The sequence below is a fragment of the Myotis lucifugus genome, unplaced genomic scaffold (genome assembly GCF_000147115.1).
Source record: "Myotis lucifugus unplaced genomic scaffold, Myoluc2.0 scaffold_217, whole genome shotgun sequence".
Lineage (NCBI taxonomy): Eukaryota > Metazoa > Chordata > Mammalia > Chiroptera > Vespertilionidae > Myotis > Myotis lucifugus.
In genome coordinates, this window is record NW_005871265.1 from 1,439,881 (window position 1) to 1,455,378 (window position 15,498).

Below are 15,498 nucleotides of genomic sequence, written 5' to 3' on the forward strand. Positions count from 1 at the left end.
GGGTTACTTCCAAATCTTGGCTATTGTAAATAACACTGCAATGAACATAGGGGTGCATATATTCTTTCAAATTACTGTTTCAGGTTTCTTTGGATATATTCCCAGAAGTGGAATTGCTGAGTCATAAGGTAGCTCCATTTGAAAATTTTTGAGGTAACACCATACTGCTTGGCACAGTGGTTGCACCAGTCTGCATTCCCACCAACAGCACAAGACAATTCCCTTTTTTCCACATCCTCACCAACACTTTTTGTTTGTTAATTTATTGATGATAGCCATTCTGACAGGTATGAGGTGATAACTTCATGATTTTCATTTCCATTTCTCTGATGATGAGTGATATTGAGCTTTTCATATGTCTACTGGCCATCTGTATGTCCTCTTTGGAGAACTGTCTATTCAGGTCCTTTACTCACTTCTTAATTGGATTGATCAGGGGTCCTCAAAAACTACGGCCCGCGGGCCACATGCAAATACAAATATTGTATTTGTTCCCGTTTTGGTTTTTTTACTTAAAAATAAGATATGTGCAGTGTGCATAGGAATTTGTTCATAGTTTTTTTTAAACTATAGTCTGGCCCTCCAACGGTCTTAGGGACAGTGAACCGGCCCCCTGTTTAAAAAGTTTGAGGACCCCTGGGATTGATCTTGGTTTTTACTGGTGTTGAGTTATATAAGTTATTTATAAATTTTTATATTAAATCAATTTTTAACTAGACCTGCCCCTCCATCTATAAACATTGTCAAGCTTCCACATATTAGGAAAAGTAACTATTTTTTTTACCGGCCACCATTATATGTCTTTCTTGAACTATTACACTAGCATCCAATTTGGTCTCTCTGCTTCCAGTCTTGCTCCCTGCAATATAGTCTTAATACAACAATCACAATGATTTTCTAAAACTTTCAATTAGATTATCCATTTTTACTCTAAATCCTTTAGATAATCTTCCCTGATTTTCTCAAATCCTCCAGTCTTGGCCAGGTGCTCCTACTTTTTGCTTTAATAATTCTAATGTATACTTCTATTATACTATGCCACAATAATTATTTGACTTCTTTATCTCCTCCACTGAAATGCTGGAATTCAATTTAGTTATTCAATTCAATTATCTATTCCTATATCCACAATGTCTAGCAATAATAGGTGCTTAATAAAAATTTCCTCAATAAATGAAAACAATAAAAAACATATACTGAAACCTAGAACTCACATTTTCCTTTTATCTGCAACTACTGAATCTGACAGTTATGTGCCCTTTCCCTTTTCTTAGCACTTTCTACTCTAAGCTTATCTTCCTTTCATTTTTAATATCATCATAACAAGTGATAATAAATCAATCTCTAAAGAGAGATATTGTCCTATGGGAAATAGCAACAGCAACATGAATAACTTGTACTTAGAAACAAAAGACCTGGATCAAGTTTTTCAGTATTTGCTCATTATGTTTCTTTGGTCAAGCCACTTACTTTCTTTTTTTCTAAAATTTTTAAAAATTATTTTTAGTGCCCTGACCGGTTTGGTTCAGTGGATAGAGCATTGGCCTGCGGACTGAAGGGTCTTGGGTTCGATTCCAGTCAAGGGCATGTACCTTGGTTGCGGGCACATCCCCAGTAGGGAGTGTGCAGGAGGCAGCTGATCGATGTTTCTCTCTCATCGATGTTTCTAACTCTCTATCCCTCTCCCTTCCTCTCTGTAAAAAAATCAATAAAGTATACTTAAAAAAATTATTTTTAGTTTTTTAATCCTCACCCTAGGATATTTTTCCATTGATTTTTAGAGAGTGGAAGAGAGAGAGAAAGACAGAGAGAGACATCAATGTGAGAGAAACACATTGATTGGTTGCCTCCTGCACGAACCCTGACCAGAGCTAGCTTAATGGTACGTGCCCTTGACCAGAATTAAACCCAGGACCCTTCAGTCCACAGGCCTATGCTCCATCCACTGAGCCAAACCAATTAGGGCTAGCCACTTACTTTCTCAGTTTCTTCATCTTAAAATTGATTCATGGACTTGTTATAAGAGTCAAAGGATAATATTTGAGAAAATACTTTGTAAGGTATCAACTTCTACATAAATAATAATACATGTAGGAGGTTATAATTTAGGCATCAAACACAATTCCAACAACATTAATTATTTGAACTTATTTAATATTCACAACAGCTTTATAATATGACATGTTCCCATGTAATAGGGACATCTGTATACCCCCATTTTATTTTTTAATATGTTTTTATTGATTTTTAGAGAGAGAGGAAAGGAGAGGGATAGAGATAGAAACAGTGATGAGAAAAACATCATCAGTTGGCTGCCGCCTGCATGTACCCATACTGGGGATCGAGCCTGCAACCCGGGCAGTGCCCTGACTGGGAATTAAACCTGCGAGCTCTTGGTTCCTGGGTGGACACTCAACTGCTGAGCCACACCAGCTGGGTTGTATATCCCCACTTTATAGATGAGTACATTGAGACACAGAGATGTAATATGAGGCACCTACAAAAATAAGTGACAGATCTAGAGGTTGATCCCAGGAGATCTGGCTCCAGATTCTGAGTTCTCTATTTCTATTTTATTCCCTGTAAGGTGATGGCATCCATCTGTATCAGAGTCTCCTAAAATGTCTTTGAGGTCTCTGGAACTTTCTTGGCTCTGTGGTATTATTTTTCATGAAAAGCTCTGCCAAACTCTTTGAGCCTTAATATAAAACTAGAGTTCCAGTGCATGAATTCATGCATGGGTGGGGTCCCTTGGCCTGGCTGGCAATTGGGGCCCTTTGGGGCAGTCTCACCCAGTCCTGATCGGGGCCAATGGGGGCTGGCTGGCCAGGGAGGGACCATGGGAGGTTGGGCAGCTGAGAGGGACCACAGGAGGGCTCTAGGGAGTGTCTGGGACATCTTGCCCAATCTTGATCGGCCAGACCCCAGCAGTAAGCTAACCTACCAGTTGGAGCATCTATCCTCTGGTGGTCAGTGTGTGTCTTAGCAACTGGTTGAGCGGTCGACCAAATGGTCAACCAATCAGCCGGACACTTAGCACATTAGGCTTTTATATATATAGATAGGCTTGAAAAGTGAGATGAAATGATGTAAAGAACAGACAATTTTTGTAATGTTCAAGAGAAAGATCCAGAAGCATAATGGCATGACACTGGCTACTAGACTTATGACCACTGAAAAATATTTTGAGGAAGGGAAAGGCAAAATGGAGAGTACTAAAAATATAATTTTTTTTTACATTTCTGTATGCTCCTTTCTTCATATCAAGTCTCCCTAGCATTTTCCCTTTGCAGTTCATAGAGACATTGAATCCAAATTAAATGGTGGGGCCGGAGCCTGCAAACAGCTGCCCACAGGGGCCGAGTCCACAGGCAACCAGGATTGGCAAGCCCTGAAGGTAATCACTACACTGAGGAACTAATGTGTAAAGGCCTACCAAGGAAATGTAAGTCAATTAGAGACTCCTCAAAGATATGGAAAGATACTCACAAAACATGGAAAGAGCAGTGTATTCTTTTCTTGATTCTCAACCCCGTGAAGAATTCAACAATATTTAGCTCACAGGTCTCACGGACAAAGGAGCACAGTACTTATAAAAGGATAAGAGTGAGGAGGCTTTTTAATTGGGCAACTTCTCATGCACCAGAGAAAAATCTTTCACCCAGTGCTTTTTGTGAATGATAGAAAGATATTTAGATATTAATTTTAATTTATAAATTTAATACCTCATAAAGTCAAGGAAAGAGCAGTCAAGGCATTAGAAAGGAGTTTTTTATAATCATTTGGATTAACATGGTAATTTCTGCAGTAATTTCAATATAACAAACTAAAGAAAAATAAATTCAATATAGTTTGGCAAATGAAACACAGTGGTTGATAATTTAGATCAGTAAATTAAAAGTAACAGTTATGGGGAGGGGTAAAAGAGAATTAATAATGCATGCCCCCAAATGATATGCTATAATTTTCACTAGACAACTTTATTGTGACTTAAAAAAAGAAAAGAAAAGAGTAGCTAAGATCTTATGGCCATTATTTTTCAAGGATTGCTTCAAGAAATACAATTAAAACTTTCAACTGGAATTTTTGTACTTGGTCTGTGATGTGGGGATAAATAGAGGTCTTAAAAACTCTAGCGGAAAGGGAAGAGGGAATGCAAAATGTAGAAGGATTATTAGCTCAACGTTAAGTGTGAAACATAATTCAATTTGAAAAATAAAATCTCCTTTATGTCTTAGATTCAATTTCTTAGTATAAAGCAAATAAATAACAAAATTAAATATATTAAAATACAAGTCATTTAGAGCTTCTTAATAGCAACTATTATAAGTATTTTGATGTGTTTATGATATGTTTAATATTAGTTTTAAAATTTGCAGAGAGTAATTAATTACCAATAATTTATTTCATTTTTTTAACCCAAAGTACTTAAGAAAAAATATACATAATATTTTCTCTTTCTTGATATAATCTTTAAAATATATTCTCTTTGCTATCCTTTACTTCTAGAAAATATATACTCTACTCAATACAAAATAATCCTTCTAACTAAATTTTGTTTTTCAGTAGTTTGTATAAAAAGCAGCTATAGTTTCCTCCCCAATCGTATGGTGAAAAGATGGGTTATGGTCATATACTAGTAAAAGATGGTTAGAAATTCTAAAGCAGACTGTTAAAAATATATTGAAAGGAGTAACAATGAGATAAAATAATGTCAAAATCTTATTATGGTAAACAAAATCTTAAATGCATGAGGATAATGAAAATGATTTCAAGAGAAGTAGTTATTAAATAAATTAGTGTTATAGCATCCTAAATAAAAAATAAAGTATACACATTATTATTAACCATTCTTACATCCAGGATCCAAATCAACATCGACAAGTGAACATGATCAGTATCAGTTTGAGTTTTGTCACAGTTAACAAGCCAAATTGATGCAGATCAAAACACCTTTTTCATGTCAGGAATAGAGCTTGGTTGTCAAAAAAGCATAGTGATGAGTGACCGTGGGGAGACATCCCAGCAATAATCAATCGTCAATCAGTCATGGAAAGTGCTTATTCTGCTCTTATATGAGCCTCTTCATTACTCGCTGTGCACTGATCTCAGGAGAGAGAAGATAAAGGTTCCTTTCAATGAATAAAGCAATAGCTTCTTTACAGAGAGAAATGAGGAGAAAAGCAACCTCAATTGGGTTTGGAAATCACTTTTGTCTTCTAATTGTTTGGGGGTGGTTTTTCCCCATTAAAAAAGATAACTTTTTTAAAAGTGCCAGTAAATAAAATGGTGCTAAAATGTGCTTTCTTCAAAATCAGTAATTCAGCAATTCCTTAAATAAATATCAAAAGTTAGAGATCTAAAACTGAGCAATGGGAACTGATTACTTGAAGTGATATGTTCATACACACACACACACACACACACACACACACACACACATATATATATATATAGGGGTAGACCAAAGTAGGTTTACAGTTATGAGTATGTGAAAATTTATTGTATTATTATTAATAAATTTTATTAATTATTGTATTATTTATTTGTATTATAACTATAAACCTACATTTCCATATATATATATATATGTTTATACATGAATATTTATCTGTGTGTATATATGATGAATGGAGTGATGGTACATGATAGCAATATCTTAAGAATATTAAAAGGTTTATCATAATATCAGTCTCAGTTAAAGTTTACATAGTTAAATGACTATGGTTCATAAATATAAATGTAAAGGCAGAACACTCAAGTGGCTTGAATTTACAGATGCTCTTTTTTAATATTAAAATTCTGCCCTCTTGGCATCTGAACATAATAACATCGAATCCCTCCAGAATGCCCCCAAAAGTGTAATTTCTTCAGCCTGTTTATTTTTTAAGCAGATGCATTCTTTATTCGTCAAGTGAGTCCACAGTTTAGAGTAGAAAAACTGGTACGAAAAAAAATGATGTCGAATATATTTTCACAGTGGAAAACAGGTTTGCCAAAAAAAGTTTGACTTTATGAAAGGGGAGAACAGCTGTATTTGGTTTATAATAAATCTTTCACAAATCAGTAAAAGCAAATAGACAGCACAACTGCAACCCATAAAAGTGGAAAATATTAAACAGGCAGTGAAGTTGTTAAACTTTCCCACAGACACTGCATGTTAGAAAAAAAATTCTAGAAAATCCACACAGGCAAGGCACATGAATATTGGACCCAGTCACATCAGAAAAGGAGAAGGCATTATTGCTGATTAGAGGGAAAATCCTGTTAAGGTGACTTTCCTGGGCATCAGGATGAAGGCGTCCAGGGCAGTTTCCTCTTCCTATTACTGAATGTTAGTGCAGAATAATTACTTGCTTGCCAAAAATGACAGGACATTGACCCTGCAGACTTATTGAATTCTCATTGCTTGCCTCCAGGCCATGTCGGGGGTTATTCAATTTTGCCTGAGGAGGACAATCTATTATGAGAGACGAGTCAAGAAGGCATCCTCCTTGATTGCCCACCAAAACCATTATCGCAGCATAGAGAGGGCATTGGCAGGGAGTGGACAGACAAGACAACACTGATCTCGATTACCCAGGGACAAGATACAATTTACATTACTTGAAGCCACAGGACAGAGGGCAATCAGCTCTGGGAATAGGGCGGCAGCCCCAGAGTGAACAGGTATTAACAGCCGAGCGGCATCTGAGCTACTTGCTTATGCTGGACATGACCTTTAGCCTGACAAGGCAGTAACTGATTGGTTTGATCTGTAATTATGTAAATAATTTTACATTGATAAACAGAATTGTGCTCAAACACAAGAAGCAAAAACCAGATTCCTAAAATATAAAAAATCTATGAATCATATTCACTTTATCATATCCGCCTTAGATTTTTTTTTGTTCTAAGGCAATTTCATAGCAACAGCAGTTATTTTGACCCAGGGAACTTGTTGCAACCAAAATTGCCTACCAGCAGAGAAAACAACAGCCTCTATCCTGCAATGCGGCCCACCCTCTCTTTTTTTTTTGAGTTCTGGGTAATGAACAGAAGTATACTTAAGCATAAGGCTCCAGTGTGCAGTGTGCTGGGCGTGATGTTGTAAAATTTTGATTTGAGATGGTGCTCAATAAGCCAATTTTACGGAGCTAATAATAACATATAAGGAAATCAAATAAGGCTTCTCTGCTAGCTAAACTTGACTTGTTCCCAATAGCTTGTTAAACTATTCTACTGATTTAGAAAATCGTATACAACTTTTATTTCAGTCAATGAGAAATGGTTTATTACATGTTTTTAAAGATGATTTAATTGAGAAAAAGAAGTGCTTACATTCTCCTGTGGATTATAAGGATCAGGGACTAGGGTAGGGGTTTCTAAACATAATGATATGTTCAATTTAACACACTGGAATAATTGTATGCTCAAAAGGCCTCGTAATGGGTAGATTTTTCTAATCTCAGGAGTTCCTGTCAGCATGAGGTAAAATTCCAATAGAAACAATGGTTCGCATTTTCTAGATAATTATAAGAATCCATGGGAAACTGCTTCAAATATGAAAAAGAACCCGTGTTGTTTCAGAGCTCTCCTGTTATGCTATTAGTATATCTGCAGAGGCTGAAAAGCAAATAACCTCTCATTCCCCCATGGATGCTAGTTAATTAGGGCATGAAACAAGGTTGATTTGCAAAAGAGCTTTGCAAAACAAAAGATTTGTATGATTTTATGCCCGAATCTTATCCTGAATTGAGTTAGCAGCTAAAGAAAATTATATTTAACCACTGACTAAAAATGATAATATGTGTTGGGAAAAGTTAAAAAAATAACTGTGCATCCCTCTTTTCAAGTTAGAATTTATTAAATAATCAGATTGCTTTTATTTTTTTAGGATGAATTCCAGTTTATACACATTATATGCCCTCAATCCTCAAATTGCTGGGGATGCCTTCAATCCCATTTCCAACGCACACGTCACTCAGTTCAAATGGTCCATGACATTGATATCAAGAAAAAGAAAGAAAAGCTACTACAGAGTTTGGCATATAGTAGGCACTGAAAAAATTATTGACTGAGGATACAAAACAAAAGTTTTTGTCAAACATTGGATTAAAAATGACAGAATATTAAAATGTTCAGGTGGCCCTGCATTTTACAGTTGAGGAGATGTGCCCTTCCTGCTAAACTTGCAGGGTCTGTACACATCAGGACTTTAGAGCAAGTGCCTAGAGTCAGACTCCATGAGCTGGAACCATACTGTGTAGCTTTGGGCAGTTTAACCAATCTGTGCTTCAGTTTTCTCACATATAAAATAGTGATAATAATAGTACTTATATCACATGGTTCTTGTAAAGATTAAATAAGGTAGTATATTCATAAAAGACACTTATTAGGTACTTGGTACTAACTACGTTCTCAATAAACATTAGCATTTACTATCTATACCAGACGTGGGCAAACTACGGCCCGCGGGCTAGATCCGGCCCGTTTGAAATGAATAAAACAAACAAAAAAAATGACCGTACCCTTTTATGCAATGATGTTTACTTTGAATTTATATTAGTTCACACAAACACTCCATCCATGCTTTTGTTCCGGCCCTCCGGTCCAGTTTAAGAACCCATTGTGGCCCTCGAGTCAAAAAGTTTGCCCACCCCTGCCCTAGGCTCCCCGTCACAGCCCCCAACTGCCAGCAGTTGCTCACCCCTGATCTATACTAATAAAAGGGTAATATGCTAATTAGACTGGATATCTTCCAGACGTCCTTCCGGGTAAAGCCACGGTGGTGGGGGCCAAGGCAGAGGTGGTTAGGGGGCGATCTGGCCGGTAGGGGAGGGCAGTTAGGGGGCAATCGGGCTGGCAGGGGAGGGCTGTAGGGGGTGATCAGCCTGGCAGGGGAGCAGTTAGAGGCATTAGGCTGGCAGGCAGAGGCCGTTAGGGGTAATTAGGCAGGCAGGCAAGCAAGTGGTTAGGAGCCAGAGGTCCCAGATTGCGAGAGGGATGTCCGACTGTCGGTTGAGGCCCCATCCCACAGGGGAGGAGTCCCGGATTGGAGAGGGTGCAGGCCAGGCTGAGGGACCCCTCCTCCCACCATGCACAAATTTTGTGCACCAGGCCTCTAGTTAAGTATAAAGCAAAAAATCAATCAGCTGGGTGATGGTAGGGCATCATTTGTAAAAACAATCTACTCTTACTCAGCCATTGTGGCTCAATGGTTGAGCATTGACCCATGAACCAAGGGGTCACTGGTTTGAATCCCAGTCAGGGCTCAGGCCCAGGTTGAGAGCATGATCCCCAGGACGGGGAGTGCAGAAAACAGGCTACTCTTATTAAAACGCATCATCACCTTTCTTATGGAATTTTTGTTTGTTTTTTTTTGTTAATTGTATCAACTTTGTACATTCAGTTGAGAAAAAGTAGAAAACTTAAATCAACCAAATTATATATATGAAATTATCCATAATCTCAACACAGAGAAAGAAGCAGAACTTGGCATATCCTTTGCCAAATCGATTTTATTTGTTTATATATGATGTATATGCAGTAAAATTCTGCCATACACTATAAGTGGTGTCTAAATATTTTAATTATATAAAATGTGTGTGGGTTTTATTGTGAGATTAATGAAAAGACGAGTGTGAATCTGCACAGCTAGTCATCTGAACGGGAGAGCAGAGGAACTGGTAATTAACTGCCAATCACAGGAGCTTTATCACATGATTTACTTTACTGTGTATGTGTTTGTGCATTTTTTATGCATATAAAATCATGCTATGATTCATACAGCTTTGCTACTCCCTCATTTAACAATAAATTAAGAGTATCATTTGTAATATGATTATCATATGTGACAATGCCCAAACTATATGACACCAGTTAAAATCTCTGGCTCTGGAATCAGACAAATCTAGGTTAGATTGTTGACTCTGACAATTTTGAGCTGTGTATCCCTGCACAATTTTCTAAGCCTCTATTTTTTCATCTGTAAAACATATAGTAATCATTCCTACTCATCAGCTTCTAGTAAACATTAAAGGGAATAATCCATATTAATCACATAGGGCAAATGCATGACACTTTTGAAGTTTTTCAAAAATACTAATGCTTTTAAAAATGTTATACTTATTGTTATTTTAAATGTCTGGCTATTGGTTCATTGTGTTCCCAGATCTTAGACATTTAGAGTTTTTCTGCCTTGCTTTCACCACTATCATAAAAATTATGCACATTATATTTTTGCCATTTGTCAAATTCTTTCCTAGAATCAGTTACTAGAAGCAAAACATTCTGGGTCAGAAAGTACAGACATTAAAAAACAAACAACTTTTTAAAAAAATATATTTTATTGATTTTTTTACAGAGAGGAAGGGAGAGGGATAGAAAGTTAGAAACATTGATAAGAGAGAAACATCTATCAGCTGCCTCCTGCACACCCCCCACTGAGGATGTGCCTGCAACCAAGGTACATGCCCTTGACCAGAATCGAACCTGGGACCCTTGAGTCCACAGGCTGATGCTCTATCCACTGAGCCAAACAGGTTAGGGCCAAGGAAACATTTTTATATTTGTGCCTATATAGCATATATAAACAGGAGGTGACTTAATAGGAAAGCAAGGGGGAAAGATGATGAAAAAGTCATATTTGGGAGAGTAATTTTAGGATGGTTCAGTGTGGAGGGAATCTATACCCTAATTCTTGAAGACCTATTCTGTTTGGACTCCTTATTATGGAGCCAAAGGCTAACATGGTACCTGGTTCATAATAGGCACTCAGTAAATTACAGCATGAGCACAGGAGAATTAAGAAATAAGCATTTAAGCTTATCTTTGAAACTAAAGAAGGTATGATTTTTATCATTTTTGCTATGAACTGAATTCCTTGACTGTATTTCTAAAGCATGGTCTCCCACAATTAAAATTAAAAGATGCTTTGGCTATTCATTTCCATAACTATTAAAAATAAATTAAGAACCTAGTCTTAAAGCTAAAGAAAGTTAAAATTCATTTCTGTTACACATTTAAGATATATATATTTTTAATATATAAAATATTTTCCCACTTCTTTAAGGGTATAATTCTTTAGTATCCAAGTACTAAGTATCTTTTTAAAGACTATTTATCAAGATCCATAAAGGAAATAGAAATAGAAAATCTCAAAACAAATACTTTAGAAACTTCCAAGCATTGTTTCAGAACAATTCTCACTACTTCTGTGATTTAACTTTCCTGTTTCAGTTTCCTCTTTTCTTTGGTGGAAGTAGTATCACTCTGCTTTCCCAAAGACTAGCTGTATTAACAAACTAATACTGGCCAACATTAACAGTATGTGAGCATGCAAATTATTATTTTACTAGAGGCCCAGTGCACAAATTCATGCATGGGTGGGGTCCGGCTGGCCCCCCCCTATCGGGCCAATCGGGGCCGGGCTGGTCAGGAGGAAGGGATGTGGAGGTTGGCCAGCTGGCCCAGCCCCTGATCAGGCCAGTTGGCCAGCCACAGTGCGGGTCATAGCAACCGGCCGTTCCAGTCACTCTGGTCATTCCAGTCATACCAGTCGTTCCGGTCACTTGGCTTTTATATATATAGATTTTTCTCTCTTTCCAATTTCACACTTCCAGAACAAATTTGTTTTGATTGATTTTGGTAATTGTGATATTAAACTATTTTTAGCTAGCATTTACTTAGTTCCCATTATGTGCCAAACATGAAAATAAAGCTATAAAAGCATTTTCTACCAAAAAGGTAAGTAATATCCTCACTGTATACAATAACAAAATGAGGTGTAGAGAAACTAGTAAATCTGCTCTAGGTTACATAACTGTGAATAGAGAAATTTCAAACTTGTGCTGAAAACAAATATATCAATGTACCTATTGTTAATATTTGATATTCTATACTCGTCATAATATTAATGCATATGCTCCTCTCACACTGTCTAGAGATAAAGCTCAGCTCACCAGTCCAGTTTCTTCCTTATAATCAGATATCGTTTAGGTAATATCCAATCACTTGTTTTTCTTAACTAAATTTATTACCCATCTTCATATACTCCCTGCAAAGCTTGTTTAGTAAAATAAGTTCAGTCAAATAAATTGTCTTGTTTAATAAAAAAATTTAAAAATCCAGTATCTTTATTGGTTCTATGATTTTCAAACATAAAATAATCTTATTGCCAATACCACTTCCATCAAGATTTCATTGCTCTGTGCCTATTAACTGATATGCTTATTAATTATCACATGTATCAGTATACATAAATATTATTCATTTGATATCTCAATATATCATAGCCTTAGTTCCTGGTCCAGAAGTTTTAAGGGTGTAAGTGTTTAACCTTAAGGGTTAAAATTTCCACTCCTTATGTTTTTTACATATACGAACTATGGCCTTTTTTGAAATATTTTTTATTGATTTTTAGAGACAGAAAGGAAGAGAGGGAGAGAGAGAAACATCCATTAGAGAGAAATACCAATTGGCTATATTCTGCATGCCCCCTGCTGAGGACTGAGCTCACAAGCTGGGCATGTGCCCTGAGTGGGAATCGAAAAGGTGATCTCTAGGTGCATAAGATGACGCCCAACCAACTGAGTGAGCCACACCAGCCAGGGCCCAACTATGGCCTTTTATTTTCATCTTTCATATCTATAATCAAAAGATTATAGAGTTCCCTTACATTAAGATTATTAAGTGGCCAGGCACTTGTTTTGTATTTTTTAGATCTCATATACAATGTTGCTTCCTCAAGTTTAATTTTCTCATAGTTTTCTTTATAGAGTATATTTCACCTCTGAGTTTTGATATTCAAATTAAAAAATGTTATCTTTTTGCCCTAGCTGGTGTTGCTCAATGGTAGGAGTGTTGGACCACTGAAGAGTTTCATGTTTGACTCCCAGTCAAGGGCATGTACCTGGGTTGCAGGTTCCATCCTCAGCCTCAGTAGGGGCGCATAAGGGAGGCAACCAAATGATGTGTCTCTTTCACATCGATGTTTCTCTCTCCCCCCGACTCTCCCTAATAAATCAATGAAAAAAAATATCCTCGCGTGAGGATTAACAACAAAAAAAGAGTTCTCTTTCTATTTTTATTGTGCTCAATAGGTCATATTCTCCATCATTTAGAAACATTTCCAGTTAATCTTTTTTATTTCCCATCTACATTGTAGTTACTTATAGACAATTAAGTCCAGTATGTTAATATTACTTATCAATTTTCTTATATTTCATCTTTGCTAGTAGAACTCCCTCTTCTCTCCAATGTGCATGTTGAGATTATTTGGCTAAGCAAAAGATCCTCTTTTAATATCCAATTTAAAGCCAACTTAATGAGCCCTGCCAGTTCTGAACACAACAGGGAGTTTGGTATCCCATCTGGTTAAGTGGAGACTACAATAACTTTCATGATAAGGACATCTGCTTAGAAAAATCAGAGTTCCATAAACCCAAAACTCTCCTTCCTATACCACTAACTCACCCATCATTTGTGCTTTTTATATTCTTTTCACATTCATAATAGCAAAGTCTTCAACATGGTTCCCTTTTTTTAATTTTCTTAACTAAATTTCTTGATAGACATAAAATGAAGCATAATAAAATTGAAATCATGTAACATCAAATCTAGTTTTCTCTTTTTGCTCCACTATGTTTATTTTTGTCAAATATATTTAGAAAGTGATAAAAGTATAGACTTAATGATGATAACAGCAATAACAATCATTGACATTTATACAGTGCTCATTGTATAAAAGGCTCTTAACTAGGCACTCTATGTGCATTATTTCCTTTAAGTCTCAGAATAACCTTAGGAGGAAAGTAAAGGAGTATTTTGATGGCCTCTCCAATACGCATTCCATTCCTCACCTATTGTGTAGCAAACAAAGACAACTGGGGAGCTACACTGTAAAAAAAAATCCCCCATACAAGAAATCCCTACTCTCATGAAGTTTACATTCTCCCATTCTCCTGACACCTGACCTACCTGTGCATTCAGATATACAAGCCAAGAAATTTTGTCATATTGTAAACTTAAATGTTACTGGCACAATTTTACATTGAAAACAAAATAAGATTTTCACTTTAGTTATGCAGATATGGTAAAACAATGAACAAGGACCTTCCCTAAGGTCCTTAAAACAAAACAAAACAAAAAACCTTTTTATTTATGACAATTCAACTCAACAACTATTTTTAGGGCCCCTAACATGCCAGAAATTGTGATAATTACTGAAACTTTGAATACAGTGAAACACATGCTCATGTTTTCAAGGAAAACACAGAAGATGGTGGAAAACATTTAAGTCCTTTAAAGTAAGTTAAAGCAAGTAAAAATATTTATCTCATGAATCAACACACATAAATATTACTCATTAGAAAAAGCCTGAGTCTCTCTCTCTGACCTTATTTATTCCTATGTTACATATCATTTTAACATCTAGAAGGACAAGCTATCTTATACAGGAGAAATTAAAATAAAGACATACTTATTATAGTGAAAAGTGATTCTCTATAGAAATAGGAGAGAGACAATCTTTTAAAAAAAAGACCTACAAAGTTAAAAAAATTAATTGAGATAGAAGCCAACAAATTATAATAAACCCTAAGAAAGCTACTATAACACATTGAATGATTAATGATCAGAATAATTTCAAGTTATAAATTAAAATGTAATATCAGTAGTATATTACATTTAAGAAGTTAGGCCCGGCCAGCATGGCTCAGTGGTTGAGCGTCAACCTATGAACCAGGAGGTCATGTTTACATTCCCGATCAGGGCACGTGCCTGGGTTTGTGTGGGGCATGCAGGAGGCAGCCGATCAATGATTCTCTCTCATCATTGATTTTTCTATCTCTCTCTCCCTCTCCATTCCTCTCTGAAATCAATAAAATATATTTTTTTAAGTCAGGAAAGTACACAGTACATTTTCAGTACAATTCCATTAAAATAAATCCTGCCTTTTTAAAAGAATTCAGCTTACTCTGGCCAAGTAGCCAGTTGATTAGAGCTTCCTCCCAATATGCCAAGGTTGTGGGTTCAATCTCTAATCAGGGCACATACAATAAACAACCAATGACTGCATAAATAAGTGAAACAACAAATTGATGTGTGTTTTTTTCTTTCTCTCTCACTCTCTTTCCTCTCCCTCTAAAATCAACAAATTAAGAAAAGAAAAAGAATTCAGGTTAAAGATGTTAATAAGTTATCCAATAAACATGGCCATGCCAAATGTAAAACAGGCTTATTTTGAAAACTTAAATAATCAATAATTGCAAGAATTCTCTAATGACATTCTGTAACTTTAAAATCTTCTCTCCACTTCCCTTCCCCACTAATTTTCAGACATTTCCTAGGACATCCTCAAGAGCAACATGGATCTGAAATCTGTTACACCATTCAATGCTTTTAGTAATTAAAAAAATATATGTCCTTTATTTTTGTTCACAAATATGTTCTTTGTCAGTCTTCTCCCTTTCATTGTTAAGTTTCTAGAAAGAGCTTTGCTCACTGTTCCTAATTCAA